Source organism: Salvelinus fontinalis, chromosome 17 (assembly GCF_029448725.1).
Source record: "Salvelinus fontinalis isolate EN_2023a chromosome 17, ASM2944872v1, whole genome shotgun sequence".
NCBI classification, from domain to species: domain Eukaryota; kingdom Metazoa; phylum Chordata; class Actinopteri; order Salmoniformes; family Salmonidae; genus Salvelinus; species Salvelinus fontinalis.
Genome location: NC_074681.1, coordinates 40,031,195 through 40,052,417, shown reverse-complemented (window position 1 = coordinate 40,052,417; position 21,223 = coordinate 40,031,195). Strand labels below are relative to the sequence as shown.

General features: G+C 44.5%; 1 pseudogene; it reads left to right on the top strand.

Annotated features, from left to right (window-relative positions):
• The first annotated feature begins 6,802 nt into the window (after positions 1 to 6,802).
• On the top strand, positions 6,803 to 20,601 carry LOC129813519 (transcription factor Sox-14-like; annotated as a pseudogene).
• Positions 20,602 to 21,223: the final 622 nt, after the last annotated feature.

Below are 21,223 nucleotides of genomic sequence, written 5' to 3'. Positions count from 1 at the left end.
TGTGTGCCACTCAGAGGGTGAATGGGCAAGACAAAATATTTATGTTCCTTTGAATGGGGTATGGTAGTAGGTGTCCCCCCAAAAAATTACGTTTCTTTGTGGAATTTTCAATTCAATTTTAACGTATACATATTTCAGATGATTATGTTAAAATTAGATTGATGTGACAACCTGTTAGTCAGGTTGAGTCAATGTACTTAAGTTGAAGTTTTACCCTAATTTCAATGTTTACAACGCAGGTTGAAATGAGATGAAAACAGCAGTCTACTGGTTGATTACTTTTTCCAAATCCAACGTACTTTCCACGTTGATTCCACGTCACAATACGTTGACAAATTAGGTTGAAACAACGTTGACTCAACCAGTGTGTGCCCATTGGGATACATGCCAGTTGTTAGTAGTTAATGTCAACAGAATAGAGCAGCAAGTATTTAACTCAAAATTAGCAGGGCTTGTTTACTTTTTGAACTCTGTGGTTACCTGTTTTTTGCCTTTTATCGAACAGAAAGTTCTTGGTGCCCTGAGGTACAGCTACCCCCACTTCTTCATTCTTCTCTTTCATTTACTTTCTTCCCCCAGGTCTTTTGTACCAGTCAATTTCTCTCAACAGCGTGACTTCTTAATCCACCTGAGTGAATGGGGGACAGTTTTGACATAACAAGAAAAAGATAGACTCCCGAGGACCAGTATCTTCAGAGCCCGGATGATAACCGGATCATGTCTGCCATTTTGTGCTACTGGCAGTTTTTCTTATTACCCAAGTTTTTGTCGAATTTTAGAGAGGAAATGCCGTCCTCACAGAACATAGTCACACCAAACACTTACTTACACAGACAGACTGTACAGAAAACAACACATAACACTGCCATCATGTAGTTACATTTCTCAGAGCTTTCCTCATACAGCCTAAATCATTTCGGATGACAGCATTATTTATTTATTTATTTATTTTAAACTTTTTTTTTATTGACTATCCAAAACATACCATATACTTGCAGTGAAGCCGCTCAACAACTTCACCACACCAGTCATCCAACAGACTCCCATTCAGAGCAACACACAGAAGCATCCAGGGTCAACGCCCTGCTCAAGGGCATGTCGACAGATCTCCCACAAGCCCCCCCCCCCAAAAAAACGGGGACTCGAACCCTCCAAGATCCCCCCACAGTTCCCCATAGCTGTCCCTCAACCATCCGAGACCCCTCCCACAGTCAAACCCCCAAGATAAAAAATATATAAAAAAGAAAATGTATTCAATTCCCCATCCCCAAGAACCCCCCCAATGCACTAATGTAACAGTTTCACTTTACGGCGTCCCCTCGCCCCAACACGGGCGCGAACCAGGGACCCTCTGCACACATCAACAACAGTCACCCACGAAGCGTCGTTACCCATCGCTCCACAAAAGCCACGGCCCTTGCAGAGCAAGGGGCAACACTACATCTAGGTTTCAGAGCAAGTGACGTAACTGATTGAAACGCTACTAGCGCGTACCCGCTAACTAGCTAGCCATTTCACATCCGTTACACTCACCCCCCTTTCAACCTCCTCCTTTTCCGCAGCAACCAGTGATCCGGGTCAACAGCATCAATGTAACAGTATAACTTTAAACCGTCCCCTCGCCCCGACACGGGCGCGAACCAGCAGTATAACTTTAGTACGTCCCCTCGCCCCGACCTCGGGCGCAAACCAGGGACCCTCTGCACACATCAACAACGGTCGCCCACGAAGCATCGTTACCCATCGCTCCACAAAGGCCGCGGCCCTTGCAGAGCAAGGGGCAACACTACATCTAGGTTTCAGAGCAAGTGACGAAACTGATTGAAATGCTACTAGCGCGTACCCGCTAACTAGCTAGCCATTTCACATCCGTTACACTAACAACTAAGACAAGAAAAAGACAAAAGAAAACAGAAAACAACAATGCAAAAAAAACAAAGGACATCAAGGATGACAAAAATCGTAACAGCAAGGCCAACTGTATATGTTTGAGTGCATGTCTGGCACTATTTACATAGGTGTGTTTCCGTGTATGTGTGTATTTGAATGAGAGTGTGTGTATATGCATGTGTGCAAACACCTGCACAGCATCAGCCTCTAGCTGACAGCATTATTGGAAAGAGTGGCAGGGGTGTTGTCATTATCTGCACACTCTCCTACTAGGGGACTACCTGAATTTGTGTTTACACACTTTGTTATTTTAATCCATTCACTGATTTCTTCAAACTGCTGCCTTCCTAAAGCAGAAACCAACAGGATTTATACCCTGTTCTGTAGAAGCAATCAGCCTCGCTGCATGGTCAACGCCTCCTGTGTCTGAAGCTCTGAACTGAACTCACCACAGCAGATAGATAACATGGCTGTGGGGTTACTGTGGATCCACTGACCCATGCTGCCAGGCAGTTTATCCACACAGCCCTCGGGGAAGCCCAGAACGGACCACGCAGGTGGTTTATTAACGTCTTTATAACCTCTGCCCCAGTATCAATTGTTCTGTCTTTAAAGTGGCCCTGCAGTGCCACTGATGTACAGAGTTGAGTTAACCATGTTAGGTTGGCGCTGGATTCAAAAAAAGAATGCCTCCACTCTGGTTTAAGTGTCCTTTTACCCTCCACTCCCAACTCTGATCCACTGGTACCAAGTCTATCAGGGTAAAAAACTAATAATAATAATAATCTGTCTGACTTTAATAAATAATAATCCCTTCGGACTTTTTAGGGTTTTGTCGGATAGCCTAGGGGCTTCCACTTCTATTGAGGCACCCCCGAAGAGGGGTGTATTTCCCTTATCCCTCCAAAAAGGTGTCCCTCGTGGGACTAGATCTTTAGAAAGTTTAATCCTAATATAAATGTTTCTGTGTTGTGTACACATCTGCTCCCCCCCAGGACATTCAGGCATTTTGCCCTGTCCTATAATTTCAATATCAAGGAAAATTGTGTAAATATATATTTGATCAGATAAGGGATAGTATTTGTATTTACCAGCATTTCAAAATCAATAGAATCATCAAGGACTATTGAATTATTTCTGTGATTATTATTGATTACACTGAGATAGGAATGGTGGCTGGGTCAGGTGAGACACAATTACACATATTAAGTCAATCGAGGGTGCAGTTCAGCAAGCATTTCTATGAACTTGTCATCTTTTAAGGGCAGTTTGAGAACTGTGGAAAGTGTGGGCATGAGTAGTAATTGTTTAAGTTTGTTAGGCTACCTGAAAAGACGTGGCATGACCTGGCAGTCACCTACTAATGTGGCTCTACTGTTATTTTGGCAGGTGATATAAACAAGGTTACACTTTCCTTAGCAATGTTTCCTGTTTCTTTCAGAGTGAAAAACATAAATGTCTCTGTTTGAGTGAAGAAACCCATTGTAATTTCTACACATTTTAGTTGGAGATTACTATTATTTTTGTTAAAAAATGTACCTTCATTTAACTAGGCATGTTAGTTAAGAACAAATTCTTATTTACAATGACTGCATACACCAGCCAAACCCAGACAACGCTGGGTCAAAATGTGCACCACCCTATGGGACTACCAATCACAGCCAGTTGTGGTACAGCCTGGATTTAAACCAGGGTGTCTGTAGTGACATCTCTAGCACTGAGATGCAGTGCCTTAGACCGCTGCGCCACTTGGGAGCCCAAGACATGTCATGACACCTCTTGCATTTAGTTGTCATTTCAGGACCACAGTAATCCAGATGAGATGAGTATCTAAATTCAGAATACATTCTCTGCTGGTGGTGAAAAACAAACAGTGCCCTAATACTGTGTACAAATGTGACATAATGGTAGTGAGTGATTCTTCACGTCCGTGAAATGTATGTTGTCATTATAGGGTTTCAGGAACCAGGTTTCCATCAGCCAACCTTTTAATGCACATAAAGTACATGGCCTGATGGAAACAGCAAATGTGTTGGTAAACTTACTTTAAAAATGCCTGACAAAACAAAATACGCTAGACAAGGTGGCATCTTTTGTGTCGTTAAAATTATTTATGCAAGAAATGGCAGAAGAAGCAGCTATATGCGCAAATATGGATAACCATCATATTGAAGTAAACTTGGAGTCATGCAATGACATGCTGTTTGGTCCTCCCACTACGACTAGTGAACGCATGCAGTTTATTAGTCTACTGATGAAATAAGTTATGATGAACTTCACAGGGTGGTGAAACTGCAAGGTCATGAGCTTGATGTTCCTTTCCAATAAATATTAGAGGAACTTATTCTGGTGACATGATGATCGATGTTTGCCCGCCGTTTGACAAATTAAAATAAACTCGCTCTTTTGTACATTATAATCTCAGAATGTATGGAATACCACCGTGGTAAAGTTGGCTTCAGTTTTGATACACCAAAGGGTGTGCAATAATGGACAATTGAAATGAGGTTGCCAAGTCAAGTGGTTGAAGAGCTATTGAAATGTGAATTTTGTGATCATGCACATTGTTGACAATCCCTAACTAGTTGCATTGACGGTGTGCCAGGCTGCCCAAACCGCTGCGGTGTGATTATGATTAGAATCAGGAAAATAAGACCTGTGCAATGTTGTACACCTGTTCTTCATAAAGAATGGAACCTGAGATATGTAACATAAATCTTTCGCGAGCTATTGAAGTTTGAAGGTCTGCATGTCTGGCGAATATAGAAACCAATTTTACCACGGGTGGCTATACTAGCACTGTATCTGAGCTGTTGGCTGGAACACACGTGTCAAAACCAGAGTGGGCACATTCCCTATATCAGGGTTTCCCAAACTCAGTCCTGAGCCCCACCTTGTTTTTGCCATAGCACTACACAGCTGATTCAAATAACCAACTCATCATCAAGATTTGATTATTTGAATCAGCTAGGGGCAGGACCAGGACCAAGTTTGGGAAAACTTGCCTGATAAAAGGCAACACTTTTTGTGACAAAACCCTCAGTAGAGTTGAAAATGCATTGGAAATCCATTTAACTTGTATTTTATTTATTTGGTACAGTAATGTTTATGTGCACTACTTCATCAGGCACAGACTTGAAGTAAATTTGATGGAAACATCTCTTTTGGGAAAATTCACATATTTTATTTATGCAGATTTTAGAATATTCACATGAAAACCTGTCCCCAATTGGATGGAAATCTAGCTAGGTTTGGCAAAATAAAATACAATAAAATGTATTTTGCATATAAACTCAGCAAAAAAAGAAACGTCCTCTCACTGTCAACTGCGTTTATTTTCAGCAAATATTTGTATGAACATAACAAGATTCAACAACTGAGATATGAACTGAACAAGTTCCACAAACATGTGACTAACAGAAATTGAATAATGTGTCCCTGAACAAAGGGGGGGTCAAAAACAAAAGTAACAGTCAGTATCTGGTGTGGCTACCAGTTGCATTAAGTACTGCAGTGCATCTACTCCTCATGGACTGCACCAGATTTGCCAGTTCTTGTTGTGAGATGTTACCCCACTCTTCCACCAAGGCACCTGCAAGTTCCCGGACATTTCTGGGAGGAATGGCCCTAGCCCTCATCCTCCGATCCAACAAGTCCCAGACGTGCTCAATGGGATTGAGATCCGGGCTCTTCGCTGGCCATGGCAGAACACTGACATTCCTGTCTTGCAGGAAATCACGCACAGAACAAGCAGTATGGCTGGTGGCATTGTCATACTGGAGGGTCATGTCAGGATGAGCCTGCAGGGAGGGTACCACATGAGGGAGGAGGATGTCTTCCCTGTAACGCACAGCGTTGAGATTGCCTGCAATGACAACAAGCTCAGTCCGATGATGCTGTGACACACCGCCCCAGACCTTGACGGACCCTCCACCTCCAAATCGATCCCGCTCCAGAGTACAGGCCTCGGCGTAACGCTCATTCCTTCGACGATAAAAGTGAATCTGACCATCACCCTCGATGAGACAAAACCGCGACTCGTCATTGAAGAGCACTTTTTGCCAGTCCTGTCTGGTCCAGCAACGGTGAGTTTGTGCCCATAGGCAACGTGTTGTCGCTGATGTCTGGTGAGGACCTGCCTTACAACAGGCCTGCTGTCTTAGGCATCTCACAGTACGGACATTGCAATTTATTGCCCTGGCCACATCTGCAGTCCTCATGCCTCCTTGCAGCATGCCTAAGGCACGTTCACGCAGATGAGCAGGGACCCTGGGCATCTTTCTTTTGGTGTTTTTCAGTCAGTAGAAAGGCCTCTTTAGTGTCCTAAGTTTTCATAACTGTGACCTTAATTGCCTACCGTCTGTAAGCTGTTAGTGTCGACCGTTCCACAGGTGCATGTTCATTAATTGTTTATGGTTTATGGAACAAGCATGGGAAACAGTGTTTAAACCCTTTACAATGAAGATCTGTGAAGTTATTTGGATTTTTACAAATTATCTTTGAAAGACAGGATTCTGAAAAAGGGACGTTTCATTTTTTGCTGAGTTTAGGTTCAACGTTTAGGAAAGGGATTATATTGCTTTCTACACTCTGATTGGTTTGCCTGAGTGCGACAGTCCTATCAGGTTGCGTGCAGCCCTGCCCAGCATCATTTCTGCTTTTCAACTTGGCATTAGCTTGCATCCAAACAACTTTAGTTTTTTGAGAAATACACAAGTGATTCAACTCGCAAAGGCATTTGTATTTATCTTTACTTTAAACTCTGTTAATTAGCCTATACCCAATTTGGTTAGCCTTCATTTTCTCTCCTGTACCACATCTCCACCAACACACCAAAGGAGTATGAGCAGTTGATGAGGTGAATACCTATACCTTTATATTTACATCTATAGATCTTTATAACTTTTATTTGATGTTGATGTTCATTTCACCATGTGCTTTTGAGATGGCAAAACCTTTGGATCACATAAAGAGACCCATGAACGCTGTCATGGTGTGGTCTCGCGGTCAGAGGTGAAAGATGTCACTGGAGAACCTCAAAATGCACAACTTTGCGCAAAAGACTTTGCGCGGAGTGGAAGTTGCTAGATAATCAACCATACATTGATTAGGCCAACACCTTACGAGCACAACACATGAGAAAACATCCCAACTACAAGTACAGACCCCGGCGCAAACCCGAGAGTTTGCTCAAGAAAGACTGTTTCCTTTTCACTTGCCCTTACTCGGGGATGCAGAACATTTGAAAGGATTTTCCACAGAGCCCCTTTTGGCTTCCACAGAGAAAGCTAGAGCCATTTTGCCGCAGACGTCGTCACCATATTGGCTGCTTGGCCCTGGTAAATTCAGCACTGGCGCTGTCCCGAGGATCTCAGAAATGCCAAACTAGCTGGCTGCCAACATCTTGGATTACGCGCCATCTTTGTGATACCAGATTTGCGCGTTTGGAAGTTTGGGATCATGCCCCAGCCAGCACACTCACCCGTCACCCACGAACCCATGGTACGTCGTGCCCGGTAACTGTGGCGCGTAGTCGGCAACGAGTTTATAGCCTCAGGTTGCATACATTATTTTTCCAGGTTTGAACAAGACTGGGATAGACCCGTACTCCTCCTCACCACGCTTTTCTGATGTCCAGAAGTTATTTTCGGTCATAAGAGATGGTAGCAGCAACATTATGTACACAATAAGTTTAAAAAATTAGTTACAAAAAACGCAAAGCAAATAACAAAATAGCACAATTGGTTGGGAGAATGTAAAACGTCAGCCATGTTCTCGGCGCCAGTTATCCCCATTGAGACCGTGTCTGTGCCTCGATCTAGGTTGGGCAAAACTAAACATGGTGGTATTTGCCTTAGCAATCTCATTGGAATAAATACCTCCTCCATTCCTGTCATTATTGAATAGAAATTGTGATATCTCACATCTCAAAATAGGGCTACTTAATGTTAGATCCCTCACTTTCAAGGCAGTTATAGTCAATTAATGAATCACTGATCCTAATCTTGATGTGATTGGTCTGAGTGAAACATGGCTTAAGCCTGATGAATTTATTGTGTTAAATGAGGCCTCTTCTCCTGGTTACACTAGTGACCATATCCCCTGCTCATCCCGCAAAGGCGGAGGTGTTGCTAACATTTACGACAGCAAATTTCAGTTAATAAAAATAATGTTTTACTGGGTTTTCGTCTTTTGAGCTTCTAGTCATGAAGTCGATGCAGCCTACTCAATCACTTTTTATAGCTACAGTCTACGGCCTCCTGGGCCGTATACAGCGTTCCTCACTGAGTTCCCTGAATTCCTATCTGATCTTGTAGTCATGGCAGATAATATTCACATTTTTGGTGACTTCAATATTCACATGGAAAAGTCCACAGCCCCACTCCAAAAGGCTTTCGGAGCCATCATTGACTCAGTGGGTTTTGTTCAACATGTCTCCGGACCTGCTCATTGCCACAGTCATACCCTGGATCTAGTTTTGTCCTGTGGAATAAACATTGTGGATCTAAATGTTTTTCCTCATAATCCTGGACTATCAGACCACCATTTTATTACATTTGCAATCGCAACAAATAATCTGCTCAGACCCCAACTGAGGATCATCAAAAGTCATGCAATACATTTTCGGACAACCCAAAAATTCCTAGATGCCTTTCCAGACTCCCTCCACCTAGACAAGGACGTTGGAGTACAACAATCGGTTAGCCACCTAACTGAGGATGTAAATTTAACCTTTCATAATACCCTAGATGCAGTCCCACTCCTAAGAAACTAGTTCCCTGGTATACAGAAAATACCCGAGTCCTGAAGCAAGCTTCCAGAAAATTGGAATGGAAATGGCGCTCCACCAAACTAGAAGTCTTCCGACTAGCTTGGAAAGACAGTACCGTGCAATATCAAAGAGCCCTCACGCCTGCGCGATAATCCTATTTTTCCAACCTATTTGAGGAGAATAAGAACAATCAAACATTTATTTTTGATACTGTCGCAAAGCTAACTAAAAAGCAGCATTCCCCAAGAGAGGATGGCTTTCACTTCATCAGTGATGAATTCATGAACTTCTTCGACGAAAATAAAGCAAATTACGGATCCCTCTTTGAATCTGTGTATTTCTTCAAAGCTCAGTTGTGCGAAGTCTGCACAAAACTGCCAGGACCTAGGATCAATGGAGACACTGAAGTTTTTAAATCCTATATCTCTTGACACATTCATGAAAATAGTCATGGCCTCTAAACCTTCAAGCTGCATACTGGACCCTACTAAACTACTGAAATAGTTACTTCCTCTGCTTGGCCCTCCTATGTTGAACATAATAAATGGTTCCCTATCCACCGGAATTGTACCAAAGTCACTAAAAGTGGCAGTAATAAAGCCTCTCTTGAAAAAGACAAACCGTGACCTGGAAAATGTAAAAAAAAACTATCAGTCTTTATCAAATCTCTAATTCTTCTCCAATTTTTTGAAAAAGCTGTTGCACAGCAACTCACTGCCTGCCTGAAGACAAATAATGTATACAAAACGCTTCCGTCTGGTTTTAGACCAAATCATAGCATTGAGAATGCACGCGTGAAGGTGGTAAATTACCTTTTAATGGCGTAAGACCAAGGTTCTGCATCTGTTCTTGTGCTCCTAGACCTTAGTGCTGTTTTGACACCAGTGATCACTACATTCTTTTGGAGAGATTGGAAACCCTAATTGGTCTACACAGACAAATTCTTGCCTGGTTTAGATTTTATCTGTCGAAAAGAAATCAGTTTGTCTCTGTGGATAATCAATTGTAAGTTTCGAAGTTCCTCAAGGTTCTGTTTTAGGACCACTACTGTTATCACTATATAATTTACCTCTTGGTGATGTCATTCGGAAACACAATGTTAACTTTCACTGCTATGCGGATGACACACAGCTGTACATTTCGATGAAACATGGTGAAGCCCCAAAATTAACTACCCTGGAAGCCTGTGTTTCAGACATAAAGAAGTGGAGGGCGGCACATGTTTTACTTTAAAACTCTGACAAAACAGAGATGCTAGTTCTAGGTCCCAAGAAACAAAGAGATCTTCTATTGGATCTGACAATTCATCTTGATGGTTGTACAGTCGTCTCAAATAAAACTGTGAAGGACATTGGCGTTACTCTGGACCCTGATTTTTCTTTTGACAAACATGTCAAGAATATTCTTCGTAAACATTGCAAAAATCTGAAACTTTTGTCCAAATTTGGTCCTGCCATACATACCTACACGTATGCTACGAGCAGGCCTCCTTGTTGTCCCTATAATTTCTAAGCAAACAGCTGCAGGCAGGGCTTTCTCCTGTAAAGCTACATTTTTATGGAATGGTCTGCCTATCTATGTGAGGGATGAAAAAGTCTCAACTTTTATGTTTTTACTGAAGACTCATCTCTTCAGCAGGTCCTATGATTGAGTGTAGTCTGGCCCAGGGGTGCGAAGGTGAACGGAAAGGCACTGGAGCGACAAACCACCCTTGCTGTCTCTGCCTGGCCGTTCCCCTCTCTCCACTGGGATTCTCTGCCTCTGACAATATTACGGGGGCTGAGTCAATGGCTTACTAGTGCTCTTCCATGCCGTCCCTAGGAGGGGTGCGTCACTTGAGTGGATTGAGTTACTGACGTGATCTTCCTGTCTGGTTGGCGCCCCTTTGGGCTCGTGCAGTTGAGGAGATCTTTATGGAATTTACTCAGCCTTGTCTCAGGGTAGTAAGAGGGTCTGTTGATATCCCTCTAGTGGTATGGGTGCTGTGCTTTGGAAAAGTGCATGGGGTTATATCCTGCCTGGTTGGCCCTGTCCAGGGGTATCGTGGGATGGGGTCAGAGTGTCCCCTGACCCCCTCCCCGTCTCAGCCTCCAGTATCTATGTTGCAATAGTCTATGTCTCAGGGGGGCTAGGATCAATATGTTATATCTGGTGTAATTCTCCTGTCTTATCCGGTGTCCTGTGTGAATTTAAGTATGCTCCCTCTAATTCTCTCTCTCTCCCTCTGTCCCTCCCCTCCCGGAGGACCTGAGCCCTAGGACCATGCCTCAGGATTACCTGGCATGATGACTCCTTGCTGTCCCCAGTCCACCTGGTCATGCTGCTGCCCCAGTTTCAACTGTTCTGCCTGCAGCTATGGACCCCTGACCTGTTCACCGGATGTGCTACCTTGTCCCAGACCTGCTGTTTTCGACTTTTTCTCTCGACCGCACCTGCTGTCTCGACCTCTGAATGCTCACCTATGAAAATCCAACTGACATTTACTCCTGAGGTATCGACCTGTTGCACCCTCTACAACCACTGTGATTAGTATTTGACCCTGCTGGTCATCTATGAATGTTTGAACATCTTGGAAAACAATCTGGCCTTAATGGCCATGTACTGTTATAATCTCCCCCCGGCACAGCCAGAAGAGGACTGGCCAGCCTAGTTCCTCTCTAGGTTTCTTCCTAGGTTCCTGCCTTTCTAGGGAGTTTATCCTAGCCACCGTGCTTCTACATCTATATTGCTTGGGATTTCTGTATAGCACTTTGTGACATCTGCTGATGTTAAAAGGGCTTTATAAATACATTGATTGATTGATTTGTACTTTATTTGTAAGAGTTGTTCATTTTAGAGGTCGACCGATTAAATCGGCCGATTTCAAGTTTTCATAACAATCAATAATCAGCCTTTTTGGATGCCGATTACATTGCAATCCATGAGGAAACTGCGTGGCAGGCTGACCATCTGTTACGCGAGTACAGCGTCTAAAGGACCTTGTGGCTGCAATGAGCCAAGTTAAGTTGCTAGCTAGCATTAAACTTATCTTTTAAAAAACAATCAATCTTCACATAGTTACTAGTTAACTACACATGGTTGATGATATAACTAGTTTAACTAGCTTGTCTTGTGTTGCATATAATCAATGCGGCGCCTGTTAATTTATTATCGAATCACAGCCAACTTCAACTTTGCCAAATGGGTGATGATTTAACAAAAGCGCATTTGCGAGAGAAAAAAACACATTCGTTGCACAAATGTACCTAACTATAAACATCAACGCCTTTCTTAAAATCAATACACAGAAGTATATATTTTTAAACCTGCATATTTACTTAAAAATAAATGCATGTTAGCAGGCAATATTAACTAGAGAAATTGTGGCACTTGTCTTGCGTTTAGTGCAGGCAGAGTCAGGGTATATGCAATAGTTTGGGCCGCCTGGCTCGTTGCGAACTGTGTTTCTTCCTAACAAAGACCGTAATTAATTTGCCAGAATTGTACATAATTATGACATAACATTGAAGGTTGTGCAATGTAACAGCAATATTTAGACTTAGGGTTGCCACCCGTTCGACAAAATACGGAATGGTTCCGTATTTCACTGAAAGAATAAACGGTTTGTTTTCTAAATGATAGTTTCCGGATTTGATCATATTAATGACCAAAGGCTCGTATTTCTGTGTGTTTATTATAATTAAGTCTATGATTTGATATTTGATAGAGCAGGCTGACTGAGCGGTGGTAGGCAGCAGCAGGCTCGTAAGCATTCATTCAAACAGCACTTTACTGCGTTTGCTAGCAGCTCTTAGCAATGCTTGAGGCACAGTGCTGTTTATGACTTCAAGCCTATCAACTCCCGAGATTAGGCTGGCAATACTAAAGTGCCTATAAGAACATCCAATAGTCAAATGTATATGAAATACAAATAGTATAGAGAAAAATAGTTGACGCTGTCACGCCCTGGCCTTAGTATTCTTTGTTTTCTTTATGTTTTTTAGTTAGGTCAGGGTGTGACATGGGGAATGTATGTGTTTTGTAGTGTCTATGGGGTGTTGTATGTGTATGGGGCAGAGTAGAGTATAGTTGTCTAGTTATGTCTATGGCTGCCTAGATTGGTTCTCAATCAGAGACAGCTGTCATTCATTGTCTCTGATTGGGAGCCATATTTAAGGCAGCCATAGGCATTAGGCTTTTGTGGGGTGTTGTCTATGTTCTATGTTGCATGTGTGCACTTAGTTCTGTTTAGCTTCACGTTTGTTTTGTTCATTTTGTAAGTGTTTGTTTTTTCCTTCATTAAAGAAGATGTATTTTGCACACGCTGCGCCTTGGTCCACTCTTTCTCAAGACGACGTTCGTGACAGACGCATCATAATTCCTATAATAACTACAACCTAAAACTACTTAACTGGGAATATTGAACCACCAGCTTTCATATGTTCTGAGCAAGGAACTTAAACGTTAGCTTTTTTACATGGCACATATTGCACTTTTACTTTCTTCTCCAACACTGTGTTTTTGCATTATTTAAATCAAATTGAACATGTTTCATTACTTATTTGAGGCTAAATAGATTGTATTTATGTATTATATTAAGTTAAAATAAAAGGGTTAATTGTTCATTCAGTATTGTTGTAAATGTCATTATTACAAATATATATAAAAATTGGCCAATTAAATCGGTATCGGATTTTTTTGGTCCTCCAATAATCGGTATCGGCATGGAAAAATCATAATCGGTCGACCTCTAGTTCATTTGTTAGGCTATTGGTTACAGTTTTAACACAATATTGATTATTGAATTATCATTGATCTTGTTCAGTCTTATCAATCACTTAAACATTTAATAATGATCTCTTACCTAGCTTGATGACTGTGGGCATTTTTGCTTACTTTTTGTTCTAAATAGAAACTGCTAAAAGGGCCATAGGTCATATTAGATTGTGTAGAAATGCAGGAAATTAGCTTTTGATGCCCAAACATTAAAAAAATGTATTTCCCCCCCACTTCTAAAACCAAAGTTGCGCCCCTATATCTGGAAACACTTATTGTGAAGAAGGTGGGTTTGTAATATTTATAGCCACCATTATTAATTGTACTGCACAAGTGTCCAAGAATTCAAAGAAGCTTTGATAAGATTTTGGGCCTCCAAGACTTCACTGCAGAGGCACTACAAGGACTACTGTCGCCAGAAAATGTCCCGCCCTCACAAGATCCTTCTAAGCCTGTGTAGGGACTTGATTCGAACAGAAAAGCAGGCTGATTTAGTTTAATTGACATTCCGTTATTGATAGTTTGTATGGAATTTGTTTTATATATACAGTGGGGAGAACAAGTATTTGATACACTGCCGATTTTGCAGGTTTTCCTACTTACAAAGCATGTAGAGGTCTGTAATTTTCATCATAGGTACACTTCAACTGTGAGAGACAGAATCTAAAACAAATATCCAGAAAATCACATTGTATGATTTTTAAGTAATTAATTTGCATTTTATTGCATGAAATTAGTATTTGATACATCAGAAAAGCAGAACTTAATATTTGGTACAGAAACCTTTGTTTGCAATTACAGAGATCATACATTTTCTGTAGTTCTTGACCAGGTTTGCACACACTGCAGCAGGGATTTTGGCCCACTCCTCCATACAGACCTTCTCCAGATCCTTCAGGTTTGGGGGCTGTCGCTGGGCAATACGGACTTTCAGCTCCCTCCAAAGATTTTCTATTGGGTTCAGGTCTGGAGACTGGCTAGGCCACTCCAGGACCTTGAGATGCTTCTTACGGAGCCACTCCTTAGTTGCCCTGGCTGTGTGTTTCGGGTCGTTGTCATGATGGAAGACCCAGCAACGACCCATCTTCAATGCTCTTACTGAGGGAAGGAGGTTGTTGGCCAAGATCTCACGATACATGGCTCCATCCATCCTCCCCTCAATACGGTGCAGTCGCCCTGTCCCCTTTGCAGAAAAGCATCCCCAAAGAATGATGTTTCCACCTCCATGCTTCACGGTTGAGATGGTGTTCTTGGGGTTGTACTCATCCTTCTTCTTCCTCCAAACACGGCGAGTGGAGTTTAGACCAAAAAGCTATATTTTTGTCTCATCAGACCACATGACCTTCTCCCATTCCTCCTCTGGATCATCCAGATGGTCATTGGCAAACTTCAGAAGGGCCTGGACATGCGCTGGCTTGAGCAGGGGGACCTTGCGTGCGCTGCAGGATTTTAATCCATGACGGCGCAGTGTGTTACTAATGGTTTTCTTTGAGACTGGTCCCAGAGGTCATTGACCAGGTCCTGCCGTGTAGTTCTGGGCTGATCCCTCACCTTCCTCATGATCATTGATGCCCCACGAGGTGAGATCTTGCATGGAGCCCCAGACCAAGGGTGATTGACCGTCATCTTGAACTTCTTCCATTTTCTAATAATTGCACCAACAGTTGTTGCCTTCTCACCAAGCTGCTTGCCTATTGTCCTGTAGTCCATCCTAGCCTTGTGCAGGTCTACAATTTTATCCCTGATGTCCTTACACAGCTCTCTGGTCTTGGCCATTGTGGAGAGGTTTGAGTCTGTTTGATTGCGTGTGTGGACAGGTGTCTTTTATACAGGTAACGAGTTTAAACAGGTGCAGTTAATACAGGTAATGAGTGGAGAACAGGAGGGCTTCTTAAAGAAAAACGAACAGGTCTGTGAGAGCTGGAATTCTTACTGGTTGGTAGGTGATCAAATACTTATGTCATGCAATAAAATGCAAATTAATTACTTAAAAATCATACAGTGTGATTTTCTGGATTTTTGTTTTAGATTCCGTCTCTCACAGTTGAAGTGTAACTATGATAAAAATTACAGACCTCTACATGCTTTGTAAGTAGGAAAACCTGCAAAATCGGCAGTGTATCAAATACTTGTTCTCCCCACTGTATATATATATTTTTTTTCACCCCGCATTATTTCCTTATTGAGATCTTTATTAATCACCTGTACAGTAGGTGGCGGAATGCACATATAATTGTTGCGAATGTGATTATACCAAAGACCAGAACCCGTCTTCTTCTATCTTGGGCAAAGATTTTTTTGAACTAAACCAAGATAGACCACAGCCTGTCGTTTCAAATGAGAACAAATAAGCCAGAGTGGGCAGAACAAGCAAGGAGGTGGGCAGAGACAAGCATGCGCTAGCAAGATCCAATTGGTGAGTTCTAGCATGTTTTTGCATATTTCCGTTGGGGAACGCCTACTCAGTGAAGTGCGGGTATGCAATAACTAAATTTGCCTTTGCACTCCCTCTAAAAACTTTGGCAAAGGGTAAAGTCTACAAAACGTAGTCAACTTTGTTTGTAACAGATTGTGGTTTTAGGAACAGAAAACCATATTGAGATCAAATGTGTCATCGATGAGTAAATTATCAGAATGCCGGCCAAAATCCATCTCGTTCCATCTTCTCCCACTGCTGGCCACTCACTACCATAGTGGAAACCCGAACCGGATGCTTCACATTTCTGTTTATCTGGTGAAATATCTGTCTCATTGTTCTATCTGTCTGGCTATGTTCTGCTTCGCGAAGGGCTAGAATTATGACTGGATGGTGTCACAACTTCCGCCGAAGTCGGTCCCTCTCCTTGTTCGGGCGGCGTTCGGCAGTCGACGTCACCGGTCTTCTAGCCACCGCCAATCCGATGTCTGTCGGGAGTTGGCCTGCCGAGACACCACCCTCACATTGGACCAGCTGGTGGACATGTCCATCCGGCTGGACAACCTGCTGACTTCCCGCGGACGTCCGGATCGGGACCTGTCAGTTCCATCCCCCAGCCCCTTCGCTCCAACGCCCATGGAGCTGGGAGGTGCTGCACTTAGGACGACCGGAGGAGGGGCCATTCCCTGTACTATCTGTGGCCGCAGAGGGCACACTGCTGGTCGGTGCTGGAGGGGCTCCTCAGGGAGTCGAGGCAGCAGGCAGGACACTGTCGTGTCACCCCAGGTGAGTCGGCACCAGGCTCACCCAGAGCCCCCTGTTGCTCACATGTATGTGTTTATTTAAAATCCTGTGTTTTCCCCGCATTCCCAGCATAAGGCAGTAGTAGATTCAGGCGCAGCTGGGAATTTTATTGATCGTTCATTTTCTCATAGTTTAGGGATTCCCCTTGTTCCTGTGGATATGCCTTTCCCTGTGCACACCCTAGATAGTCGACCATTAGGGTCAGGGCTGATTAGGGAGGCCACCACTCCACTTGACATGGTTACGCAGGAGGGTCATGAGGAGAGAATCCGTCTCTTCCTTATTGATTCTCCTGCGCTTCCCGTGATGCTGGGCTAACCCTGGTTGGCCTATCATGACCCCACTATTTCGTGGCAACAGAGGGCTCTCAAGGGGTGGTCACGAGAGGGCTCAGGGAGGTGTGTGGGGGTTTCCATTGGTGCGACTACGGTGGAAAGTCCAGACCAGGTCTCCACCGTGCACATCCCCTCAGAATATGTCGATTTGGCTCTCGCCTTCTGTAAGAAGAGGGCGACTAAATTACCACCTCATTGACGGGGGTATTGTGTGATAAATCTCCTGGTAGACGCAGCACTTCCCAGGAGTCATGTGTATCCCCTGTCACAGGAGGAGATGGTGGCTATGGAAACAAATGTCTCCGAATCCCTGAGGCAGGGATACATTCGGGCTTCCACTTCACCTGCCTCCTCGAGTTTCTTTTTTGTGAAGAAGAAGGATGGGGGTCTGCGCCCGTGTATTGACTATTGAGTGATCAATCAGATCACTGTGAGGTACAGCTACCTCGCCAGTGCGATCGAGTCAATGCACAGGGCGCGCTTCTTCACAAAATTGGATCTCATGAGCACTTACAACCTGGTGCGTATCCGAGAGGGGGACGAGTGGAAGACGGCATATAGTATCACCTCAGGGCACTATGAGTACCTCGTTATGTCGTACGGGTTGATGAATGCTACATCAGTCTTCCAGGCCTTTGTTGACGAGATTTTCCGGGACCTGCACGTGCAGGGTGTAGTGGTGTATATTGATGACATTCTGATATACTCCGCTACATGTGCCGAGCATGTGTCCCTGGTGCGCAGGGTGCTTGGTCGACTATTGGAGCATGACCTGTTCTTTCAACAGACCGTCTCCTTCTTAGGGTACCGCATTTCCACGTCAGGGGTGGAGATGAGGAGTGACCGCATTTCAGCCATGCATAATTGACCGACTCCCACCACGGTATGGTCCCCCATGATGTGGGGGACTGTGAGTTGTTGACTGTTGTCGAGGCTCTGAAGGTGTGCAGACATTGGCTTGAGGGTGTTAAACATCCTTTTCGCATCTGGACTGACCACCGCAATCTGGAGTACATCCGGGCGGCGAGGAGACTGAACCCTCGCCAGGCAAGGTGGGCTATGTTCTTTACCAGTTTTGTTTGCACCCTATCCTACAGACCAGGTTCCCAGAACGCTAAGGCAGACGCACTATCCCGGATGTATGACACAGAGGAGCGGTCCATGGATCAAACTCCAATACTTCCGGCCACTTGCCTGGTGGCACCGGTGGTGTGGGAGCTGGACGCGGACATTGAGCGGGCATTACGCACAGAGCCCACTCCCCCCAGTGTCCAGCTGGGCGCCTGTACGTTCCGTCTGCTGTCCGCGACCGTTTGATCTATTGGGCCCATACGTCACCCTCCTTTGGTCATCCTGGCATCGGGCGGACGGTGCGTTGCCTTAGTGGGAAGTACTGGTGGCCCACCTTGGCCAGGGACGGGAGGGTTTATGTTTCCTCCTGCTCGTTGTGCGCCCAGTGCAAGGCTCCCAGGCACCTGCCCAGAGGGAAATTACAACCCCTATCCATTCCACAACGGCCATGGTCGCACCTATCGGTGGACTTCCTGACGGACACCACGATCCTGGTTGTTGTGGATCGGTTTTCTAAGTCCTGCCGTCTCCTCTCTTTGCCCGGTCTCCCTACGGCCCTACAGACTGCGGAGGCCCTGTTCACTCATGTCTTCTGGCACTACGGGGTGCCTGAGGACATAGTCTCTGATCGAGGTCCCCAGTTCACGTCCAGGGTCTGGAGAGCGTTCATGGAACGTCTGGGGATCTCGGTCAGCCTCACCTCAGGTTTTCACCCCGAGAGTAACGGGCAGGTGGAGAGAGTAAACCAGGATGTGGGTAGGTTTCTGCGGTCATATTGCCAGGACCGGCCGGGGGAGAGGGCGGCGTTCATCCCCTGGGCAGAGATGGCCTAAAACTCACTCCGCCACTCTTCCACTAACCTCTCTCCTTTCCAGTGCGTACTGGGGTATCAGCCGGTCCTGGCACTGTGGCATCAGAGCCAGATCGAAGCTCCTGCGGTGGACGAATGGTTCAAGCACTCGGAGGAGACCTGGGACGCCGCCCGTGTGCACCTACAACGGGCCGTGAGGCGGCAAAAAGAGGGCGCTGACCGCCACCGCAGCGAGGCGGACCGGTTCTGGCTCTCGACCTGAAACCTGCCCCGCACCTCACTCCAGGAAGCTGAGGTGCGGGAGGTTCCTCCGCCCCCTCTGGACATCGAGGGAGCCCCGGCGTATGCTGTTCGACCTATCCTGGACTCGAGACATCGGGCGAGGGGCCTTCAGTACCTTGTGGAGTGGGAGGGGTACGGTCCGGAGGAGAGATGCTGGGTGCTGGTGGAGGACGTCCTGGACCATTCATTGCTGCGGGATTTCCACCGTCTCCATCCGGATCGCCCTGCGCCTCGTCCTCCGGATTGTCCCCGAGGTCGGTGTCGGCGCCCTGCTGGAGCCGTGCGTCAAGGGGGGGTACTGTCACGACTTCCGCCGAAGTCGGTCCCTCTCTTTGTTCGGGCGGCGTTCGGCGGTTGACGTCACCGGCCTTCTAGCCACCGCGATCCATTTTTCATTTTCCATTTGTTTTGTCTGTGTTTTACACACCTGATTTCAATCCCACAATTACTGTTTCATTATTTAACCCTCTGTTCCCCCATGTTTTTTTTGTGAGTGATTGTTTATTGTATTTTCGGTTTGTCATGGTGTGCGTGTATTTGTTACTTTGTATATTTTACATTTTGAGTAAAAGTACGTTGATTACTCATATCTGCTGTCCTGCGCCTGACTCTCTACACCAGCTACACATAGGACCCATTACACATGGACTGCATGGACTTCCAGCAAAGCCACAACACAACACTAATCAATACATTAATGTCACTATAACGGTGACAAACGGTGCCCACAAACTGTTAGGGCCTACATAAAGCTGTCCCAACAGCAGGGCCCCAACAGCAGTCCCAACACCTTACCACTGCTACACCTGGCTATCAGCAGAGCCTTGTCTGGCAGTGAAAGAGTTCATTCAGCCTCATTTACTTTTTAAAACCATAGTTGATATGGCTGACTTGCTTAAACAAATGTGGTTTCTACTGACTATTGAGATGTACAAAACATGGCATAAGGGGACGACAAGCAGATAAGAGACAATCCGCAATTTCGATTGACATTAATAAGAATGCTAGGACGGACATAGTCAATATAACTATTTGTTCAGCACTTTTGGAATGTACAGCGACAGAATTCAGAACATGGGCCGTTCTTACAGTGTACTGCCAGTACACCAAGTCAGAACCATAGGATAAATAAAGGGGGCATACAAGAAGACAATGAGAACTCTTACAATATTCAATGACTACATTTCTCAAAAACAGGTTATAGGCTACATGTGCACCACCAAGTCAGAACAGTAGGCAAAATTAAGAGGTCAAAATAGACCAAATTATTAGGGTGGGACACATGGGTTACTAACAGCTTACTACACAACAGACACTTAGTATTAATTTCTTAGCTACAGTATACATATCTCCCTGTCATATTACATAATTTATGCAGCAGCATATAATAAAAAACAAAAACAATTTGTGATGTGCTCACTTGAACAGGAAGGTGGCGCGGCGGTCCATCGTGGGCAAATTTTGAGAAAGAGGCTGGATTTACAATTCCGAGTTGAATGACCGTTTAAAACGTATTTTCCCAGTTTGAGCTAATTTATTCCCAACTTCTCAGTTGAAATGCTAGCCACTGTCACCAATTCCTTCCAAACCACTGATTGTTGAATTTGCGATGTCCAACTTGTTGTGTAATGTTTGTCCAATGGCCAATGAGCACCAATCTGTTTAATCTATCATTTCTATTCATTATTTATCTTCATATGACAAGGATTAAAAAGGATTTGCCAGCAGATTCACGATGATGAATGCTAGCTAAGATTTTGAAAGTAAGATGTTGACATGATCAGTCCAATCAAAGCTACTGTACATATAACGTGATTTGACGTCATTTTATCTGTGGGCAATGACATTGGCCATTGACCTTGAGCCTTCTTGGAAGGGCACTTATAATGTAACTCTATGGCAGGATCCAAAAGGCTTAAATGTTCGATGTCTACCCTCACTAAGCACTTAGACTTGGCGACGACGTAGTGTCCCAAGGAGTGACAGAACACTGAGCCAATCACGGTGCAATGCTCCTATTTTCTGCTGGCTTGCCCCACTACCACGGAAAGCACTGAGCTAGGCTGAAACACATGCATTTTGGAGCT